General features: G+C 40.9%; 1 pseudogene across 1 annotated transcript; it reads right to left on the bottom strand.

The window, feature by feature from the left end:
- Positions 1 to 1,630: 1,630 nt before the first annotated feature.
- Positions 1,631 to 2,247, bottom strand: LOC307096308 (ATP synthase F(0) complex subunit C2, mitochondrial-like; annotated as a pseudogene). Its single transcript has one exon. The product of its transcript is annotated as an ATP synthase F(0) complex subunit C2, mitochondrial-like (transcript).
- Between the last annotated feature and the right edge of the window lie 4,621 nt (positions 2,248 to 6,868).

Raw genomic sequence — 6,868 nt, forward strand, 5'->3', positions numbered from 1 at the left:
GATGCCTCTCAATCTGTGTGAGGCTGGACATAGAGAATGGGATGTGGAGTCAGACTATGCCCTCAGTTCCTGCTGCTGCCCTCATGGGTAGAATGGACATGGGAATAGAAGACACTATTGAGGAAGGCAGTCTTTGGGTGGCCTGAGAATGAGTTTTAAATGTGAAAGACTGTTTTGAAGCTCACGTTCTCAGGATTTGGGCTCTCAGGGACTGGGGAGAAGGTGGCTGCTGGTTAGGAGGGTCTAGGTTTTGGGAATCTACTTCAGGTGAGGGAGAAGATGTATAAGAGGATGGAGGTTGGTGGGAGAGGTGGAGAGGAATGATCGGCTGGGTCGAAAGTGTCAGAAGACAGAGAAAGGGGCTGAGGACCGGTTTGAGGGGGCAAAGAGGACTTTGCGAGGAGGATCTGATGAGTGGAACATGAGGAGCAAAGCGAGGGGGGACAGCGGAGGAAAAAGAAAGCTTGTACATAAGGGATCTCTGAGGCCTTCCCTGTCCGGTGGCAGAAATTATCTAGGTTTCGAAGGATATTGAAATCAAAAGTGCCGTTCTTGGGCCACTGAGAGACATTATCGACTTTATATTTTGGCCAGGCAGTGTTACAGAAAAAAAAGGAAAAAAAAAGAGCTTCTTTGGTTTGATGTAGCCAGAAAGACCAAGGGTCGAGAGATTGGTAAGGAGACACCCTAAGGGTCTGTTTCCAGGGGGTTTGGATTGAGAGGTCCCCATGACTGGAAGGAAGGGCTATTGGAAGTTGGGGAAGGAACAAGGAGCGTCCTCCTGTTCCCTCACCCAACCTGTAGAGAGAGAGAGAGCCGAGAAAAGGTTCCGAGATCGTCACCCTGAGACACTTTTCCCGTGGAGTAGAGGAGAATATTCCCAGACAGACGCCTGGGCTTTCGTAGTACGAGTAGTCGAGTAGACGGGAAACTCTGAGGTCCTAATACCCCTTCAGGTCACAGGGAGTAAGAAAAAAGGGGGGGGGTGTAAGTTGGGTCCGAAGGCCTACTGGAGGGTGGGAAGTGAAGAGATCCCCACGGGTCCTGGTTTGGCAGGGTTCAAGAGGGGACGGGGACAGGCCAATCAACCCAGAACCGCACCACTGAGCAAAGTCAGGAAGTTAGTCTGGGTCGAGCTTTCACTGTCCACTGCTTCCCTGAAATGCTCAGGATATGGTCTGGGGATCGTCTGCATTCCTGTGTGCCCCTCCTGGGTTTCGGCACCAGAAGAAAAGATCAGTCGGGAGCCGAAAACCAGGTATTACAGGCTTTATTAGGAGAAAGACCTGCCGGGCTGTCTTACAAGGGGAGAGCAGCAGCCCTGGCAGAGGTGAGCTCTCCTTTTGAAGGGAGGAATGAAGAAAGAACGGGTAGGGTATTCGGCACTCGCTAATTGGTGGCTAAATGTATGGTCCATATAAGGTACATAGTTAGGCACTCAGGTATTTCCGGGCTGCAGGTTATGTCATGTTTGCCATTACTCTGCCGACCAGTTGGGGGAAGAGAGGATCTATCATATACAATGTGTATATATGTATATATATATATATATATATATACATATATATATATATATATATATATATATATATGTTATAAATGTGTACTTTTTATTTTTTTTATTTTTTTTTCTTATTAATACAGTATTTATTTGTCTTCCTTTTGTCAAACCCTGAGCCAACCACTTTCCCCAAGCTGCCTGGGGAGGTATAGGAAAAGGAACATACAGGGCAGACAAGACACGGGAAAAAGAACTATGGGAGGTGGAGACAGCTCCTTCACATGGCGAAGAGGATGAGAAAGGCCACCATCAGGCAAAACAGCCCCATGGCCTCTGAGAGGGCAAAGCCCAGAATGGCGTAGGAGAAGAGCTGTTGCTTCAGAGAAGGGTTCCTGGCATAACCAATGATGAGGCTCCCAAACACAGTCCCAATTCCAGCCCCAGAGCCTGCTCTACTGTGGCAGCCCCAGCCCCAATGAACTTGGCTGCTGTGTTGATGTCCCTTGAAATGGCACTGGTTTGGAAGCTGCGGCTAGAAATAAGCGAGGTCAGGGGACGTGGGGCTGCCAAGCTGCTGAGGCTCTCATCTGTCAGTGTCTCTGGTCATTTCAGCACCACTGCAGACATTGACCGGCTCAGCTGAGAGGTGCTCCTGATCAAGGAGGGGGTGGAGACAAACTTGGTGCAGGCATACATTTTCAGGGGATGAGGGGAGCTGCTCCCAGGGCAGAGAAGACAGAGAGGGGCGGGGGACAAGTGTGTACTTTTTAAATCAGCATTTGTAGTAACTTACCTTCAAAAGAACTTTCAAACATTATAAGGTTCTAATATTAAGATAAAAACATTATATTCACAATAATGTTAATCGGTTATAGGTACTATGGTTAGAGAAGTTTCACACTAAAATAAGTGATCATGATTAATAGATATAGGGCAAAATAAACAGAATGCTTACCCCCCCCAAAAAAAATAAAAGGAAAACAGAGTTTGGTAATAAGAAAGTAACATTGGATTAGTGAAGTGTCTGGGCCTTTTTTCTTGAATAATTTAGTACATTTTATGTGAATAATTTAAGGGACTATAAAGTGGGGAGATGGGCATAACTATACAAGTGAGGGAGGAGAAGAAAGGTTGCTAATCAAACTTGATTCAAATTGGTTGCCTTTGTGATGACACGTGGTTGAATGTTTTGATCTACTTATAATGACTATTCTAAGGATTTACTAGTTTTTGGTTTTTTTTTAATATTGGAAAGAAATTTTAATGTTTTTCCCCTTGTCTTGGGGGAGCCCCAAAATAAAGCTTGCTAGAAGAATGAGAATGAAAGTGAAGGAATGTCTTGAGTTTGCTAAAGCACAGCCACTTAAAAGGCTTGATTTCCACTAGAAAAAGTTGTTTTGTATTAAAAGAAGAAAATGGGCATTTGATGTCTGTCACCTTTCATGGTTGTGACAATTATTTTAGATAACTTAAATTCTTTAAGTGGAGATTTGTTGTAAACTCTACAGCACATCTGTTTAAAAAATGTAGCTCACAGAAATCTGAAACTACAAAAGAAACTTTTCTCAAAATAAGTCACAGAGTGTAAATTTCAGTTATCTCACCTGTGGGGACTCCCTTTCTTATTACTGTTCATCTAATAAGGCACCCAAGTGATGGGAATTTTAATCTCACGGAAGAACCAAATTTCTCTATGCAAATCATTTGCATAAGCAAGTTAAGATTTGAGTTTACGCTTAGGCTTAAACTGGTGGAAGGATAATAGGCAATTTGGAATTTGGTACTTAACCACACTTACTGAGTGCAAGAAAAATACAACAAACAATTCAGAAAATTCCCTGATGTTGACAGGGGCTAGTGTTTACATTCCTTGTTGTTTTCTCTTACCAACTGTACCCATGCAATCATATCAAAACATGTACAGAAGAGCAGAGAGTAAACATTTTACTCATAGCTTCTGTGAAATTTAAATAGAGATGAATTTTTTCTACTATAACAAACACCAAGGATGTGGTCTTATAGATCTATGCATCTAAGGATAAGGGAGAGGCAATGAGATACATATTCCTATTCAACACGGTTCAAAGAGTTTAACATTTAACAGAAACTTCTCTGTAACCCTTATTGATATAAAGGTGAACATGGAGAATCAATACCTAAGGCAGACAGCAATTGCATTTGATAAATTAATTCATAAGCTTGAATCAACCAATGAAGATGGTTTTCTACTGGAGACTGTTGTAGAAGATAGCAGAGTATGTATGTTTCCTTTAGCTGATATGTTAGTTTCCTCTCTCCTCAGACATCTTTCTCTGTTTTTCTTCTTTCTATATTAGAAAATCTTAAGTCAGAACTTTCAAACTGTTTTAGCTATGTGGTTGTTTGCTTGACTTTATCTTAATCTTAAAACTATTAGAATAACTTTCTTACCCCTACCTGGCTTGGGGAATCTGCAACCGAGATACGTACCCTTGACCAGGTAATTGAACCTCGACCCTTCGGTCCCAGGGCTGATGCTCTAATCACTGAGCCAAATCAGCCATGGCTGATTTTTGCTTTCAGATTAATACAGAATGCAATACTAGTTGAGGAATTTAAGGCACTAGCTTAGGGCAGTGGTTGGCAAACTCATTAGTCAACAGATCCAAATATCAACGGTACAAACGATTGAAATTTCTTTTGAGAGCCTAATTTTTTAAACTTAAACTTCTTTTAATGCCACTTCTTCAAAATAGACTCGCCCAGGCCATGGTATTTTGTGGAAGAGCCACATTCAAGGGGCCAAAGAGCCGCATGTGGCTTGAGAGCCGCAGTTTGCCTACCACGGGCTTAGGGCATGAATTTTTAAAAATTTATCTTAAGTTATATGTCATTGCCCAATAAGAATTCTATACAGAGGTTAAGAGAAAATTCACACATGCTTGCATTTAGCTATGCTTTTAAATATAGAGGCCAAGATAGATATTCACATAAATGATTGATGATCACACTTCACTAGAGATCTCTTTAAGCAGATATGAGCTCCACATTGGTCTTATTTATCATTAATACAATTACAATTAAGATATAAAGTTAGTTTGATGACTAGTATTTTAACTATTAGTTAATAATTAACTTTTTATAATAAAATAACTTTTATAAAGATCTTAAATTAAAATATATTCTCACAGGCAATAGTGTGGTGATGGCCAGAAGGAAGGGGGTAGGGTCTGGGTGAAGGTGAGTAAACCAGGAGAACATGAGGAACATCTGTAATAGTGTCAACAATAAAAATACTAATATATATTCTCATATTTTTCCTCAACATTTTCTTGCAAACCAGATCATTCCCTGATTTTACCTTATCTGTTGTTAACACTAACCTTTTCAATCACTTAGACTTAAAAAGCTTTGGAGTATTCCTTCTTCTTTAGTCCCACTTTCCATACTAAAGTTCAGGCTTTTCTATCTTGCAATATCTTTACGTTACAATCTTTCTTCCTATATCTTGTACCACTTAACAAAATCATTGAAAGAAATGCTTCCTCCATGATGCCCTTCCTAATACCATTATCCAAAATTTCATTCTTTGGTATTCCCATAGCATTTTGCTCTTTTTTTTTTGTCAGTTAGCCTATTCAATGTATCATTTATCTTGTACAAATCTTATCTCCCTCAGTATATACACTTAACATAGTGTAAAGCTAATTTATTATATAAACCTAACATAGTGATTTACACAGTACAGGTGCTTAAAAATTAACCAACTGGATGGATGGATGAATGAAAGAGGATGGAGTATTCTGATAAAGCACATTTCCCTTAAGTCACGCATAACTTTAACTAAATAGGAATATGAAGTGCCATTAAACTGTGCTGTCCAAAATGGTAGCTACTAGCTACATATGGCTATTAAAGTTAAAATTAAATAAAATTAATAATTTCTTTTCCCATTTACACTAGCCACATTTTAACTGGTTAATAGGCACATTATTCACCATATAAGGCCATGCAGACATAGCATATTTCCATCATCACAGAAAATTCTATTGGAGAGTGTTGCTCTAGAAATAAATGGAAGTGAAAACACAAGTCTCTGGAATTCTAGGAAGGTCAGGATCATAAAGTAATTTCCCATATTAAAAGGTGTAACTTACAGAGGCCCAAAAATGGTGGCAGATTAAGTGGAAGCTACACTGTCACTCTCCCAGAACCAAACTGGAATTACAACTAAAATATAGAAAAACCATCCTGAATAATCAACAAGACTAGCTGGAGAGTACCCTTATAACCAAGGATGGAAAGTGGAGACTGCATAGAGATTGGTAGGATGTTCTGAGGTGTGAGAGGGCTGGCTGGGTGCCCACAGGCAGTAGATGAAGTTAAGAGGAATATATCTGCTGTGGGGGATTCCCACTGAGAACTCTGGTGTCTAAACCACAATTTGGGCTCCCCAGGCCAAAGCACCAGAACTGAGAAAGGTGCCCACATAAAATCTGGTTGTGAAAAGCAACAGGGTTGGTATCTGCCAGGGAGAGATGGCTGTAAAGCAGGCACTCTCTTAAACGACCACAATGCAAAATTTTCTGTGCAGCCACTCACATTGGGCACCTGCAGAGGGAGGGAAGAGTGGACTAGAGCTGTGTGAAGAGAGTACAATGTTGGGGGCTCTGGAGTTAGAGCTCGGAAGGCAGACACCCCAGTTTACTATCCTGAGTCATTCCCCCATAATGCAGAGGATATCTTTCTCAGGCGGACCTTTATCATCCATGTAGCCTTTGCTGTTGTGGGGGAAGCAATTGCCCTACCATGTTGGAAAACCTCTTGCCCTACCATGTGGAGTTTACATCTTGCTGTGTATATACCCTGAGGCTCATTAAGAGACTCAATAACAATCAGCCTGCAGGCAGAGGCAGATATCAGGTTGCTTTCTGGCTTTGCCTGATCTGCTTTGGCACCAGGGGTTAGGAAGGGCAGACCTTGGTGCACATCTTGGTCCTTTCCAAATGTACCCAACCCCAGCAGAGGGAGCCACAAAAATTGCTGAGAGCTGCAAACCCGCACTCAGGGCTAGTCACAAGCAGCTTCTGGTATATTGTCCTGCACCAGAGACCCTCCAAAAAGAGTAAGAGTCATAGATCTATGTTATACATGGAAACAAACCCAAACAGGCAGCCAAAAATGGGGAAACAAACAAACATAAAGCAAACAAAAATCAATCCCCAGATGAAAGAACAAGAGAATTCTCTAGAAGAAGAGCTGAGTTAAATGGAGATAAGTAATTTATCATATATATATTTCAGAATAATGATTAAAAGGATGTTCAGCAGCATGAGAAAATATATGGAAACTATGAAAAATGACCAGTTGGAAATAAAGAATGACAAA

This window comes from Cnephaeus nilssonii (assembly GCF_951640355.1).
Source record: "Cnephaeus nilssonii genome assembly, chromosome: X".
Classification (NCBI taxonomy): domain Eukaryota; kingdom Metazoa; phylum Chordata; class Mammalia; order Chiroptera; family Vespertilionidae; genus Cnephaeus; species Cnephaeus nilssonii.